The sequence below is a fragment of the Sorex fumeus genome, unplaced genomic scaffold (genome assembly GCF_029834395.1).
Source record: "Sorex fumeus unplaced genomic scaffold, SorFum_2.1 ptg000007l, whole genome shotgun sequence".
NCBI lineage: Eukaryota > Metazoa > Chordata > Mammalia > Eulipotyphla > Soricidae > Sorex > Sorex fumeus.
This window is the reverse complement of record NW_026606064.1, coordinates 58,877,306-58,893,819: the sequence shown is the minus strand read 5'-3', so window position 1 is coordinate 58,893,819 and position 16,514 is coordinate 58,877,306. Positions and strand designations below refer to the sequence as shown.

At 42.4% G+C, this 16,514-nt stretch overlaps 1 protein-coding gene across 1 annotated transcript in view; it reads left to right on the top strand.

The window, feature by feature from the left end:
- Positions 1–7,051: 7,051 nt before the first annotated feature.
- JCAD (junctional cadherin 5 associated) overlaps positions 7,052–16,514 on the top strand; it is a 97,920-nt gene continuing 88,457 nt past the window's right edge. The window contains exon 1 of the mRNA XM_056131816.1: positions 7,052–7,205. The gene's annotated coding sequence lies outside the window, so the exon portion shown is untranslated. The remainder of the gene's footprint in view (positions 7,206–16,514) is intronic.

The window sequence follows — 16,514 nt, the reverse complement described above, 5'->3', positions numbered from 1 at the left end:
ACACACACACACACACACACACACTCCTACAGAGGTTTTGTGAATAGGTAGTTTATTTGCCCCTCTGGCAGCAGCCCTTTCTGTGTGCAGCCCATCCTAAAAGCAGCTGGGGGTTCTGTAGCAGTAGTTCCTCTCCAGTCTGGAAACCAACCTGCAGAATGAACAGGAAACCTGCCCAGCGGTGGATAAGAGCATTCCACTTCAGAGACAACCGTTATCTAGAGAGGGGCAAATGTTCAGGACTATGTTCTGTTTAGAAATCACTCTGTAAGGGCTAATGGTCCATAGATGATGCTGGAATTTGACCCAGTATCAACCATGTGCAAGGGGTTGACTACAAGCAAGAAAAGTACTTTTACCCTGCACAGGGCTGGAGCGATAGCACAGCGGTAGGGTGTTTGCCTTGCACGCAGCCAACATGGCCGACCCGAGTTCGATTCCTCCGCCCCTCTCGGAGAGCCCGGCAAGCTACCGAGAGTATCTCGCCCGCACGGCAGAGCCTGGCAAGCTACCCATGATGTATTCAATATGCCAAACATAGTAACAACAAAGTCTCCAATGGAGACGTTACTGGGCCCGCTCGAGCAAATCAATGATCAACGGGAGGGCCTTTACTTTTTTTACTTTACTTTAAATTATGTTTAAATGTTTATATTTAATGGCCCCTAGGTGAAATACAACAATCTTCAAACACTCTCCTCTAAGGAAAGTTTTTGGAGCATTTTCAGTGGTTTAGCACAGCGGGTAGGGCGTTCGCCTTACAAGCGGCCAATATGGCCGCCCCGAGTTCGATTCCTCCGCCCCTCTCGGAGAACCCGGCAAGCTACCGAGAGTATTCGATATGCCAGACACAGTAACAACAAAGTCTCCAATGGAGACGTTACTGGGCCCGCTCGAGCAAATTCATCTGTCACTGTCACTGTCCTCCCATTGTTCATCGATTTGCTGGAGCGGGCCCAGTAACATTGTGACAATTGTTACTGTGTTTGGCATATCAAATTCATCACGGGTAGCTTGCCAGGCTTTGCCGTGAGGGTGAGATACTCTCGGTAGCTTGCCGGGCTCTCCGAGAGGGGCGGAGGAATAACAAACAATATAAAATAAATTATTTTGTTTTCGCTTTGGCGAAGGGGTTGGGGTTCAGAATGGAAACATCCAAAATATGGTGGCGGGAAGGTGTAATGGTGGTGGGATTGGTGTTTAAATATTAAATGTAATCAAATATTGTGAATTATTTTATAAAAATAAAATTTAAAAAGTAAATGTAGGTTTATCCCCAGGTTGAGTACTTTCAGTAGATGTGTCACATGGATGGGGTGGAAGAGGATTTGTTCTTTTCAGCCCATCAAGAGGCATATTGGGTTGGGCTGTCTTGATATATTTTATGTAAGTTTCAGTAATTTTGTCTAAATTTGTGACCATCATATTTCTCCAAAATATAGACACAGGTTTTTCTTTTTGAAATAGATAACTAATCTGTGTTGGGAAGGAAAGCTTTGTGAGATTGTGTGAAGATTTTTGTCACTGATAATATTTTGTCCATGTTTAAGAATCTGTGATCTCTGCCTTTGTGGATTCTTACATTGGGCACTAGTAAAGATTTTTAAATATATATATATGAGAATTGAACCCTGGTCAGCTGCAGACAAGGGAAAGCACAGCAGTAGGGCGTTTGCCTTGCACGCAGCCAACATGGCCGACCCGAGTTCGATTCCTCCGCCCCTCTCGGAGAGCCGGGCAAGCTACCGAGAGTATCTCGCCCGCACGGCAGAGCCTGGCAAGCTACCCATGATGTATTCAATATGCCAAACACAGTAACAACAAAGTCTCCAATGGAGATGTTACTGGGCCTGCTCGAGCAAATTGATGATCAATGGGAGGGCCTTTACTTTACTTTACTTTACTTTACTTTACTTTACTTTACTTTACTTTACTTTATGTTCTGTTGGAGCATTTCAAGAAGACACAATAGGAGGGTTCAGGGCTGAACAAGGAAAGAACCATCTCTGATTTTGATTGACCACCATCTTAGTTGTTGAAAAGCTTCCTCAGTCTGGATACCAACGTATCCAGACTTGAAGCCAAAGAAGATATTTCCAGACTGGCTCTGCCATTGCCATCTGAGTCCATTTGAGCAGATCTTGTCATGTCTTCATTCGCATTTGTCCATCTGGAAATAGTGACTCTACCGTCTGCAACATACATTCCCTAGGACCGGATGTAACATTGTACACAAAGTGTGAAAATGAAAGCTCCGATATATATATTCAACCCCAGTCCAGTTTATTTGTATTTTTTTTCTGTCCCATTCTTCACTCTCTTTATATCTCACTTATTATCTTCTATCTTGTACATTGACTTCAAATCTGTTTTTTGAGAGGCTAGAATATAAATGAGCTGATTCCAAAATAAAATCCTCTGTATTTTTTATTCGTCTGAAGTTCAAAATCCTATGTATTTTTTATTTGACTGAGTCACTAAAATTCTTATCAGTTGGTTTCTCTGTATTTCTGATTCTATTTTTCTTAATATTCTTTGCTATATTATTGTCCATACAATATGCCCCAAATTCTGTTAGTTCAGCTGTTTCTTAGCCCTGCCTTTGCTCATGTCACTAGTTGTGTTTTGTTTGCTTTTTTTGTGTGTGGGGGGGGAGCACACCAGGACATTCTCAGGGCTTATGCCTGACTCTGCTTGGGGAGACCATATAGGATGCCAGGGATCGAACCCAGATTGGACATGTATAAGGCAAATGTCCTGCCTGCTGTACTATTGCACTGGCCCCCACTGTTCAGTCATACATGACCTTAGACATAAAAAAAAGGAAAGAGAATGGAAAGGAAGTGAAGGGAAGGAAAGAGAAGGGAAGAATATTGTTGCAAAAGCACTTATTTTTAAAAGGTAATTTTACTTTTTAAAGTCCAGCTACACCTGGAATCACTTTAACATATCAGCTCATGCTCCCATATCCAGTCTAGTTTGTTATATGGATTTGTGACTCTAAATAGACTCTGACCACAGGCCAGATCCAATATCTTGTTTTGTTCTTTCTATGGAACATGGCTATTAAGCAGTTAGTTTGCAAGATATTACTTCACCTTCATAATTGTTTCTTTGACTGTTATCAATCTAGTCCTTGGGATAGACCATGTCATAATAAAAATACTAAATTCATTACCACTGGACATTTAAGTTTACTTTAATAAAAAAGTCATTATTTATTACTTGCATATCTAACTTCTCCTCATCCTTTCATATTAGAGAAGAAAGTGTTTATAAAAATTTTTCAAAAACACAGGCAAATTTTTTTCCAAAAACTTAATTCCCCACTGGCTGAGCATTTACCCACTTCACTGACCCATCCCTGTTTTATCTCACTTTATCCTCATGGGATCCCTTGGTCAGTGAAACAAGACTCCAGCTGCTGTTTCTAATCATGATTTTTTCCATCTACGAGTCTCTTTGAACACTGTTGTTTTTGAAAAGGCCAGAAGAGTTACATCAATGGCCCAATAACACCCGTCTCCTGGTAGCTCTGTAGGAGTCATCATGTTCAAAGCAAGATGAATGATTCTCTCTACCAGGGCATGTCCCATCTCCAGTCAATGGGAGTGTGGTGTGTTCTTGGACATGAAGTCAAAGACAGGTGTGGAGTGGCATCCTTTGGAGAGTAGGACAATGAGAAATGCTTAAAGTTTTAGAAACAGGGGCTGTTTCATTGACTTTTTAGTGATACTGCTGATGACCACGTCTGGCAGGCAAATGGAGATGGCCAAGAGACTTGGGAAATGTTGTAATAGCAGGAAGACACTGCCACCACAGGCTAAAGGACAGAGCCAGACTCACCAGAGTGAAGCTTGGTCTAGAGACTGGCAGAGTGGAAGGAAGACTGAATCTTGATGGAGGTACTCCCCCAGGCAGAGAGAAGTGGAAGGAAGGCTATGCCCTGGCTCTTCCTTCTGTCCTCCTGTTTCCTTCACTGCCTCTCTCTGGTAGAACCTGCTGGAGTGGATAGTACAGTAACCTGAGACATAAAAAGAGTGGAGACAAATCTCATCCAAACCTCTCCTCTCCCCGTCCCCTCCAACCCCCAGTCCACCATTTTTTTTCTCCCAACCACAAACCATAAAGTGATGTAGAGGAAGGGTGAGGAAAACAACAAGCAAGCCAAGAATCAAAATAAAATCACAGCAAATAATCATTCAAAATAGTGCGTGGGTGGACCAGAGTGATAATACAGCAGGTAATTTGCCTTGCATGTAGCTAACCCAAGTTCAATCCTGGACTCTATATGGTTCCCTAAGCCTGTGCCAGGAGTATCCCTGAGGCCAGAGCCAGGAGTAAACCCTGAGCACTGCCAGATGTGGCCCCCAAACCAAAACAAAAACCAAACCAAACGTACACACACAGAGCCAAAAATAATACCTAGGTGAGAAAGTTGGGAAGAGTTGGCCAAGAAGGCAAAGGGGACCAAATAGCTTGATCTTAAGAACCCAGACTAGCCCTACATCTCTATATTCCTGGTGGCAAATGGTGGTCATTCTTGCTAAAGTGAGTCATTGAAGGAATTACTGAAGGTTCTAGGAAAGTCACAGATTCACTAGGAGAACAATGTCAGTGGTGAACACTGCACTGCTTGGGGTGCAATACCAGTTAGAGGGGCCAGCTGCTAATGTAGAGTCAGGACAGACTCCTGGACTCACAGGTACTAAGACCACTGCTCCTCCCTGGGGCTGCCCCAGGGGGCTGATGTCTCCTTGCCCAGGAATGCAAGTCTATGAAATGATTCCACCCAGTGCTCTGGTCCTCTGCCCTTCTGGCTTTACTGTGTTGAAGGCATCTGACTATCAACCGGCACACACACACCCACACCCTATTGGGAAAAGGTCACTGCCATGATGAACTGAATCCCATGCTGCAGTCCTAACGCCAATGTGACAGGAGAAAGGCATTTAGAAAGTAACTGAAGGTAAATAGGTGCATAGGAGTGAAGCCTTAATTTGATGGGATTGGCAACCTTATTATAATCAGATGATTTTAAATGATGCTATTTCTGGGACATCTTTTATATTTATTTATCTATTTATTTTGCTTTTTGGGTCACACCTGGCAATGCTCAGGGGTTACTCCTGACTCTGCACTCAGGAATTACTCCCGGCAGTGCTCAGGGGACCATATGGGATGCTGGGATTCAAACTCGGGTCATCCACGTGCAAGGCAAACAGCCTACCTACTATACTATTGCTCCAGCCCCTCTAGGACATCTTTTAAAAAAATCAAATAATGCAGAAGAGCAGTCACAAAAATCTCTGTCTACAATCCCTGCCTTATATACTCTACTCCATTGTTCTTACAAAAGCAGCCTTAGATAATGCCTGAATGAATGTGACTGAGTTTCAATAAAACTTTATTCACAAAGCAGGCAGGTTTGGATTTGGCCCAAGGGTCATAGCTGGCCTTCATTGAGCATTGAGTGTGAAAATGTGGCCACTTTTTTTGACCCCATTTTGTGACTTTTTGTGTGTGTAGGGAGGACAGGGTGTAGGGGTAGTGTCTGGGGGCAGACTTAGGAGAATCAGGAAGAAAAGTGGGGTGCAGGTCTGTGCAGTCCTGGTGACTGCAAGGAGGAGAGGGCCATGTCAGAGGGCAGGTCCAACTGTGCTTCAGCAGATAACCTTGTGGCCGGACCTGCTGTCCAGCTTGGCTGCGGGGCCAGCAGCTGCGGGGCAGGAGTTCTGTTTTTCCCTGCAGTGACTGTGCACAGGATAATTTATAATTTGGTGTAAATGTACCTCAAGCTCCTTGGAGATGAAAGACTCTCTATAAAACTGAGTTATGAGCCCGCTTAATAGGAGCACTGCTGAGCTTTCCAAAAGTGGAGTGAAAGCCCTTTGCATCTGGGAAGGGCTGGCTGTAAAAGGACCGTAGGCCACTTCAACGGCTCTAGCTTTTGCTGTGAATGCACTGTGATAAATCATTCTCCTCCTCCCGGTCGGTCTAACGGGGTGTTTGTAATACTTGCCAAGTGGTCCTTGCTGAAGTTACTTCTCTGCTTCTTAAGAGATGTAGCCTCAGCAAGGACCACTTGGCAAGAACTACAAGTATTCAGAAGCAGAGTACTCAAGCAGAGATGTTGTTTGGGAAGTGAGAAACACAACACACACACACACACACACACACACACTCACATACACACAACCTCATAGTCACACACCACACTCACTCATTCACACAGAACCACAATTGCATCTCCACCCTGTTTGCACTGACACACTTTCACGCATGTGCACACTGAGGCATTAACTCCCCTGACAATCACACTGAGACCCTCAGACCCTCACACATTCACATGCATTTGTCCTCACTTCTCATAACCGCACACTCATTCATACTGACACATTCCCCAATCACTCGTTCACATGGATTCACCACTCATTCACACTCACATACTCAAATCCTCAATCGTTCACACCAACACACACTCACCACTCACTGTCACACCCCTTCACACACTCATGGTCACACCCCTTCACGTGCTACCACACCCATACACTCCCACACATAATCTCACACTCACACAGGACAAATTCCGGATGATCTACTCCCTTTCTCTGGCATTTCCTATAGATTTTCACTACTGGGTTTTGTTTTTACACAAAAGATTTGACTACTGGCTCTAATCCTTCTCCATAATATTCTCTGTTTTTAGCCCTGGGTAAACTCCTATAATAGCAGAACAAAGTCCCCCACAAATGTAACTGCTCCTGCCTAAACTGGGACCCCAGAGGTCATATCTGGGCTGTGTTTGCCTCAACCAGGAGCAGTCAAGGCATACTAGCATGTCTGTTTTTAGAAAACACAGCAAGTGTCTTATCTTACTCCTTTGGAATTTTCCGTAGAGATTGATCTCTGGTTTAGGAAAAGTTGGTTTGAGGGCTCTGCATATGTACCCAAACTCCTCACTGGCTCTGAGAGCTTGCTTCATTGAGGTGGAGGGTGCTTCTGCTTGCCAGCCTACCTCATTTCCATCTCTCCTCCCTGGTGACTGGAAAGCTGTGGTTAAAATAACACAGCCTCTGCAGAGCTCCAACTTAACGCTGCTCTCGGAGAAGATTTGGGATTTCGGGAGCCCACAGAAGATGTGTCTGTGTTGCTTTTCCATATTCCGTTTTAGATTATTCTGACGAAATCAGGAATCTCCTCAGGTAAAACATTTTCTTTCCTCTTTCATTGTTTGGTGGAAAAGATGATTAAAACAATTGTGTCAGCCTGAGGAATAGCCAGATGCTTTCTGCCTCTTTACCTCCAATGAGCTTCTGTCTGTTTCTCTGAGAGGGACTGAGTGTGAAGCAAGAACCCGAGAGAGCTGCAGGCTGGTTCTGTGTGTGGAGAGACGGCTGGTGTTGGCCGAATGGACAGGCTCCGGGGTACCCACATGACACAACTGGCTGTCCAGGTCGTGTAACATAGTTGGCTTGGTCTCATCTCACCAGAACAGTGGCTTGAAGTAAGCTCCTCATATGTCCACACACACACAGGAATTGGTCCTGGTTTTATCTTGTGTCATGTCTACTTATTGAATTAAAGAGAGGAACTGAATCTCTTTCCACTGTTATTTTCTATTCAAGTACTTGGGTGCCACTATCTGTCTATGTCTCTATGAATCTATGTGTCTATTTATCTTCCTATACATCTAAATACTTACCTCTCTCTTTCTCTCCTATATTCATCTATCCCTATTTACCCATTTACCTATTTACTATCTATCTCCCTATTATCTATATCTATCTATTTATCATATACCCACCTGTCACCTCTCTCTCTACCTGTCATTGGTCTCTACCCACCTGCCTATCTCTCTCTCTTTATCTACATACCTGGTTATTATCTCCTTGTCATCTATCACACATCTCTCCTACATTTTCAAAAATATTGCTTTACAACACAGTCTCATACTTTTAACTTGTGCTTCTCTTCATTAATTGAACTTCAAAGACTTTTTGCCTTTATTTTAAAATTTGTTGAAATTTTCTTTGAATGCCAATAACAGACAGTGCTAATAACTATAGTCTCTCAAAATAACAGTTCATTTCGAGGGGTCATTTATTTTTTAAACACTTGCCATCATACATACCAGCTTTTCTTCTTCCTTTTTTTTGTTTTTGTGCCACACCCAGCAGTATTCAGAGGTTACTCCTGGCTCTGAACCCAGGAATCACTCCTGGTGGTCCTCAGGGGACCATATGGGATGCTGGGGGTTGAATTCAGGTTGACTGTGTGCAAGGCAAGCATCCTACCCCTGTACTATCTCTCTGTCCCTTTTCCTTCCTCCCTACCTCCCTCCCTCTCTCCCTTCCTTCCTTCGTTCCTTCCTCTTTGTTTCTTTCTTTTCTGTCTTTTTTTTGTCTCTTCCTTTCCTTTTGACCATTTACTCAATAATGATTGAAACATTCTTTGTACTCTGTATTCAACTAGTCACTGGGTTTCGGAAAGTCTCTGTCATCATCGGAATTTATCATCAATTTTGATTTCTACTTACATTCATGAACTACTTACCAAATAATATTAGATAGTACAAAATGAGGTGCTCACTCCCAAGCTTTGGATTCATTCTCACAAAACCACTGTATATCAGAGCAAAGCTGGGCACCTTTCAGTCTTCTCACTGCATTTTCTCAATCGCACCCAATGATGGATGGGGAAATATAAATTAGAGAGCAGCTGATGAGTGGAGCTTCTGCTCCTATCCTTGGTCTGAGCCAGAGAGGGTGTGAGGGAAATGTGTTCCCTGGAATGAGACCTAAAATGTGTTCAGCATCCACGTGGCCCTAAGGAGCAGTTCTGCCGGTAAAGGTGTAGGCAGAAGGGGCTGTCTGTCTAGACAACCGCCAAGATCTGTATCCCTACATGCTGGTAGAGAGGGAGAGGAAATGGAGGTGAATGGAGAGGAAACTTCTGTGACCTCTGGGCAGGAATATTATGAGAAAAGTGGACTCAGACCACCGACTTCTGCTTTGGCTGTCCTCAATCATGGCAAGGCTACAATCCTCCTGGCTCAGGTCTCTATCCAAAGACATCCTTATCAGAGAGGCTTCCCCATCCATCCTAGCCAAGGGGAATCCATGACCACCCCCATTCACATGTTTTATTGTGATCATACACCGTTAACACAAAATTTACCTTTTAATTATTTTATTATTTTTTAAAATTTTTGGCTTTTTGGGTTCACACCTGGTGATGCTCAGGGGTTATTCCTGGCTCTGCACTCAGAAATTCCTCCTGGCAGAGTTCAGAGGACCATATGGGATGCTGGCAATCCAACCCAGGTTGGCCGCGTGCAAAGCAAATGCCCTATCCCTTTACTGTCACTCTGGCCCCGCTTTTAATTACTTTTAAAGATACAGTTAGTATTCCTCCATTTTTTTTCTTTTTGGGTCACACCCGGCGATGCACAGGGGTTACTCCTGGCTTATGCACTAAGGAAATACTACTGGTGGTGCTTAGGGGACCATATGGGATGCTGGGAATTGAACCCGGGTCTGCTGCATGCAAGGCAAATGCCCTACCCACTGTGTTATTGCTCCAGCCACTCCTTCATATCTTGATTTTTTTTTTTTGGTGACTCCAAAGCAGTACTCAAGAGTACCTCGGAACTGTCCTAGAGATACTTGGTCAATCAAGTTAAAATTTCAAAGCACAGGCCCAAAGATGCAGTGCTGCTCTGGCCCTGTAGTACTGGTGATTAGCTGGGTTCATCCCAGTGGTGCTTATGGGTTCCAGGGCTATGGTCCACAATACTCAGAAATCCACATGGTGCCAGAAATCAAACCTGGGTTGAGTGTGTGTTAGGCATGCACTCTAATTAGAGCACTTTCACCTGGTCTCAGGGGTAATTGGTATGTCTGCAACTCCACCATCTAATTCTAGAATATTTTCATTAGTCCCAAAGGATAAACCTTGAAAAATGCTGTACCAATGAACTAGTTTTACTGTATTTTCCAGCCTCTGAGAAATACTAATCTGCCATTTTTTTTCCTGATGGATTTGTCTGTGCATTTTCTTAAATTAAATCTTACTGTGAGGCCTCTTATATCAGGCTTCTTCCACTGAGAATACTCTTAAAGCTTCATCAGGGAGCATCTGGAACCATTACTCACCCTTTTTATGGCTGACTGATATTCCATGGTCTTTATGAATCTTGTCTTGTTTATTCTTTTATCCTGTCATGAACATTGAACTTTTCTCACCTTCCAATGATTATGAATACTTCTTTTATGAACTTTCGTGTACAAATTTCAGTTTGAACACATGTTTTCAATTCTCTGGGGTGTCTACGTAGGAGTGGAATTGCTGGTTCATATGGTAAGTCTATGTTTAACTTTTTGAGAAGCTGCCAGACTGTTTCCACAGCAGCTGCACCATTTTGCATTCCCATCAGCAACATGTGATAGTTTCCAGTTTTCCACAGCCTCGCCAACATTTGTTATTTTCTATTATAACTATCCTGGTGGGTGTGAAGTGGTATGTCATTGTGGTTTGGATTTGCATTTCCCTGATGACACAGAGCATTTTTTCCATGTGTGGGTTGTCCATTCTTCCCATTCACTTTCTATTCCATTTATCTGAATTTATTTTTCTTTATACACAAGTTCTGTGATTCATCATTGCCAATCCTATCATATATTCTTTGTTATGGATGGTCTCTTTCCTCTTGTGCCTAATACCACGGAGACAGGGACCCAGTTGTGTTCACTATTAGATTTCAGAGCTGAGGACAGTGTTGGTATTATAGGAACTCCATTGGAAGACTGTCTGAAGATTAAATCATGGTTAACTCTCTAGCTCTTGGCCTAAGACCTCCTCTTCTTGCTAGTGGCCAAGTGATATGACACTCTGGGGAAAACCCACAAATAGTCCCTTCATTCCCTACCCCTTCAACCCTACCACATCTAGTGCAGAGAGAGGTAATCAAATGTGGAGGTAATGAGAGCAGGAGCTAAGGCAGCTTCAAGGAATGCAGAGTGGGAGGAATAGATATTAGGGAGATATTTAAGGAAAAATCAATAGACAAGGTGACTGACTAGCTGAGGTGCCAATCAAACTAACCTCATATTTTAAACTTAGAAGAATAGGGAAATGGTGACACCATTAACTATAAAAGGAAGTGTGGAGACAGTCTGTTTGGGAGTAGGGGAAAAGTGAAACTTGTTCCACGTTGAGTTTGAGAAGACAATAGATGTTCTGAGCAAGCAAGCACAAGGTGTGGAGGTGAATACAGACCTCCAGCTCTCCAGCCCAAGGGGCAGAGATGGATGGGAGGAGCCCAGAATGGAGGTTCTTCTTTGAAAGGAAAAGTGAAGCATTTGACAGAGATCAGTGAAATTCGGATGGGAGAAGGGAAAAGTCAGGGGGAGAGGCAGACCAAACACAGAAATGTGTCTGTGGCAAGGGGTTGAGGGGTTAGGTGGAAGAGGATGGTTGTGTACAGGAAGGAGCAGAGACTGGAAAATCATACAAGGGGGCTCTAGAATAAGGAGGCGTGGAGGCACAGGGAGGACAGAAGGTGAGAGAGAACTAGGGAGAAAGAAGGAAAGAAAGAAGAAGGGAATTAAGAAGAGTAAAAAACAACAAGGGTTGGGGATCAGAGAATGAGTATACCTGCTCCAAAGCTGAGAGAAAGCAAGAGAGAATAAAAGGAGGCTGAAATATGATTTTGTGACAAAGTTATTGATTACTTACATCAAAAAACTGGGGGATAGCATTTGTTGACTGAAATCTCCTGTAGACTCTGAAATCTTGGGTGAAAGGACAGTTGGCTAGCCGTTCAAACAGGAACTGAATACAGGGATGATGATGTTGTACCTTCTTGTGTGATCCTTATGCTTGAGGAGATAATTCTGTTCCATGCCCAGAGTCTTTCTCTCTGATAAAATGTTTGTCTCCAAAATTCAATGTAGATATTTACAATCTCCATTTCTTACTCTGAATGTAGATAAAACGTCTGCGGGCTATGTACATAGCTCCAACACCTGCTGACAACCAGTCTCTTCCTGCTCACTCTTCTCACAAGATTAGACTGGGGATGTATTTCTGGAACATAATCTCCTGACTAAGGTGTCTTAGGACAAGAAGGGCAAACCACCACGCGGTGCATATTTTATAAATGAAAGGTTCAAAGGACTTCTTTTTTTAAAATCAGGAAGCTTTCTCTTATGTAGTTAGGAAGCAGCTAGGAATTTCACCTTCTTTCTGAAATGATGGGGTTTCAGGATCAACTGCCTAGGAATGTTTTTGAAGTTGATTATAAATTTATTTCTATACTTCTTGTGGAGGCTTACTGAAAGCCCACTAACAGATTTACCGGAAAGTGACTCAGACCCTGACCCTTTAAGTCTCTAGTCTTAATAAAGTCAAGACAATCACGGGGGAGAGAAGAATCCTAAAAGAGGAGGAGGGCATAACCCTAGGTGCCCTGAGTAGTGAATGTAAGGGTAGAGGTCCCTGTGTGTGGCTGAGGCCTCCTTACAATGAGGTTAGTGGCTACCACCAAGGCAAGTCCAGTGAGGAAGATAACGGAGAAGTTGGGTGGGAGAATGGACACCTTGCATAGAATGCAGACTCCAAGGTGTATGACTCATTTTGTGTTCCTCCAGATGAACTTTTGGTGCTACTGCTGGCTTCCCAGTGACAAAATCTGGTCATGCTGATATTTGGATTTTCACAATGCATGTCACCTTTTTCTGAGATCACAATTAATGCTTAAATTCTCATAAATAATAATGGTTCTATTGCTCCAGAATAAAATTACCAGTTAGGATCTTACTGACATGGGTGTTTTGTTCTAAAGGGAGTCTTGTATTGCTTCCTAGATGTTTCCACAAAGAAATGACTAGAAAAGGTTAGTACAGTTAGATTAACAAAAAGACTGAACTATTTTAGAATATAGAACATAAAATCACAATTCTGAATGCTGGCATGTGAATTGTAAAATCAGCTTTTGATCTTCTCTACTTATCAAAAGTGGTTATGTCCACCAGAGTCAAAACTAATTGGCAATAGCAAATAGTAAAATTATAACAACTCCACTGGCATTAGTTTTGGAAAAAATTATGTGGATTATTTTATAACATAGTTACCTTCCTGATTCTTAACTTTCTTTCATCGATGTTAAAATGGTATTATTTCAATACATACAAACTGATGTTGAAGTATTACACTGAAAAATTGGCTGAAGGAACCACTCCTCAGGATTTAAGTGTCACCCAAAGTGCAATTTTGGTGACAAGCATGTTCAACTTAGCTTTTGTCTTCTTAGCCTTTATCAACACTAGGCACAGTGCAGGGATTGGGGAAGGGATGCCTAAAAATTATTTTCACCTCCCTCTTTTATGACCCCCTCCACAAAACCATTGTCAACATGGTATTAACAATGCTGAGTAAATGAGCCCCCTCACCCTCCCACCCCCAGTTAAGAGGGGGGGAAAAAACTGACGTGGCTGACTCTCCAATCTCCTATTTCCTGAATGTTAACTTCTCTAAGCTTCAGTTTCCTGACCTGTAAAATTGAAATAATGAAAGCTTCTAGCCCACAGGAATGTGGTGACAATTAGGGAGCTAATGTGTGTGAAGCTCTTAGCACATTCAATCCCTGTTAGCAATTATTATCACAGGTAACTTGTTAACAAAAGAATTGAGCTGTTGCATTCTTCAGCCTCTATTCTCTCTCCAGCTAGTTTTAGTATGAAGCACAGTTCTAATGAAGAGATTCTTCTATTAGAAACCTGAGATTGGATGGGGATGTGAGTCAGTGGGAGAGCACATACCTCACATGTGTGAGAGACCCTTGTTCAGTTACCCACACAGCAGAAGTAAAACAAACAGCATGTGACTTAATCCCATTCAGACCCCTTTTGCATGATATGCAATGTTCTTTCTGGAAGTCTTCCTGCTTCTGTCCCACCTATAATGCTCTCCGGCCTTATAAGCCCTGTACCTTAAAATCTCTTTCCTTTTCCTGTGTGAGTTCTAGATTGTAAGACCTCTATGAATTAGCTTCTGATTCCTTGGTTTCTAGAGCATTGGCCCTCCACCTCTCCCATGAACTATTCGAGCTAGAGTTCATTTCCTTTGGTATATTTTCACTCTATTTGCTTTGTGCCGTCTATCTCACCATTCTCACTTTGAATTTTCCCCCCATATTAGAATTCCAATGCCTTCACACATGAACCAGCAGGAAAAGCTCATTGAGTAGTTCTGAAAAATTTAATTTCTCAAAGTTGTTGTCAGTCCTTAAAACAACAATACAAAAAATAGCATGTTTGGACTCAGAAGACTGATTATTTATGTGTGTACACTTGTGTATTTGTGTTATGTAGCACACACATACATTGCATTATCTGTGAAATAGATATGAGACCATAAAATATGTGAAATTATTCCCAACTCAAAGTTTATGAATCTGAGTCACTGGTCTTTGTATGCTGAGAAACACCCTTCATTATTATGAGAATAGTTATGGCAATAGAATTGAGGTCAAAGCTCAGTCATGGTTCTGTCATAGAAAACCCTGTGGAAGACAGGTGGGAGTGATTTAGTTCCCAGAAAGGTCTCAAAGCCAGCCAGGGAGCCAGCATCAGTCCTAGCCTCTTATGTTATCCCAGACAGAGGCTACTATGGTGCATGGACAACTTCCACTCTGCCTTGGAGGGTGCAAATGTTCTGTTCTTCTCTGTAACACTCCCTCATGCTTTAGTGATATATGCTACCTCTCAGTGACACCCCTTAGATATCTCTGAAGTAAAATAAGAAGGTTATCTTGTCTTTTATTACAAAAATAATTAAAATAAGATTTAAAATCCTTTAATGATAAGACTCTGCTTAAAAATCAAATTTTCTACCAGTAGTAAAAAGCCCAGCCTGGAGAGGTAACTCAAATGGCTGGATGCAGACTTTGCATGCTGGAAGCCTGGATTCATTTGATCCTTGTTACTACGTGGCCTCCCAAACACTGCCAGGAGTAAGCCCAAGGAGCTGGGAGTATCCCCTGGGTATGGTTCCAAAGCCAAAAATAAATAAAGAAATAATGAGCTCTTCTCTATCTATTACTCATATATTAACTCTCCTAATTGTCGCAATATTCCTATGGGCTAAGAATTACAGGTTTAGATATCTTTATTGTAGATAGCATTCCTAGTAAGCTAATGAAAATCTAAAATTATACCATCTGTGCTCATATTTTTATTACACCATTCCCCATAAATCTCCACAGGCTTAAAATTTTATTTTTCATTTTTTTTATTGCTATTTCCCTAGCACAAGGCATGGCACATAGCAAGAGTCTAAGTAGATAGTTACTAAAAGGAATTTTCATTTATATCAAGAATTTGGTACCTTATAAGATCGATTTATGAAGAAATACATATTTTTATATCTACCTCTCAGAGAGCCTGGCAAGTTACCAAGAGTATCCTGCTCACATGGCAGAGCCTGGCAAGCTACCCGTGGCGTATTCCATTTGCCAAAAACAGTAATGATAACAGGTCTCATTCCCTTGACCTTAAAAGAGCCTCCAATCATTGGGAAAGATGAGTAAGGAGAGGCTGCTAAAATCTCAGGGCTGGGAGGAATAGAGACGTAACTGGCACCTGCTTGAGTAAATCGACAAACAACGGGATGGCAATGATACAGTGATAAGATCTATTAGAAAGCAAAAATAATTTATTGTGTGTGGGGGACCTCCCAAGTTGTACTTAGGAGGCTCAAGGTCCCCTCCCTCTGATTCTCTGACAACTGGACTAGCAGTGCAGTGTAAAGACGTGACAATGCCATGTGGTGCCAAGTATTACCTGGGTCACTCCAGCAGTGCTTGGGAATATTTGCTGCACTTGGAAATGCTTGGGATCCACGTGCCTTCTGGGAATCAAACTGGGGTCAGTCACATGCAAAGCATGAACTTTGTTTTTTGTTTGCTAGTTTGTTTTGCTTTTTGGGTCACACCTGGCGATGCACAGGGGTTACTCCTGGCTCGTCACTCAGGAATTACTCCTGGCGGTGCTCAGCGGACCATATGGGATGCTGGGAATCAAACCCGGGTTGGCCACGTGCAAGGCAAACGTTCTACCCACTATGCTATTGCTCTAGCCCCAAAAGCATGAACTTTAATCCCTGTACAAAATCCTTCTCAAGGGAAAGCCATTAATCAGCAAAGAAATCTCCATTTGCAAAAAAAGAAACGAAAGAGACATAGTTACTTGACTGGATTTAGAGAGATGGAATAGAGATGGAATGTACATTTAGAAGTGCTCAGGGATTGAATGTACAGCTTCAAACATGCAAGGCAATGCACAGCTCTACCATTTTAGCCACATCTCCAAAGCCCTTAAATGAGAGTTTTTATAAATCCTGATTAATTTAGCAGAAATAAAAAAGGAATGAGAAATTTGAATTATTGTAAAGGCTTGGAAATGATGAAGACTTTTATAATGTTGTTTCAGGTTTCAAAGTTAGGGACAAGA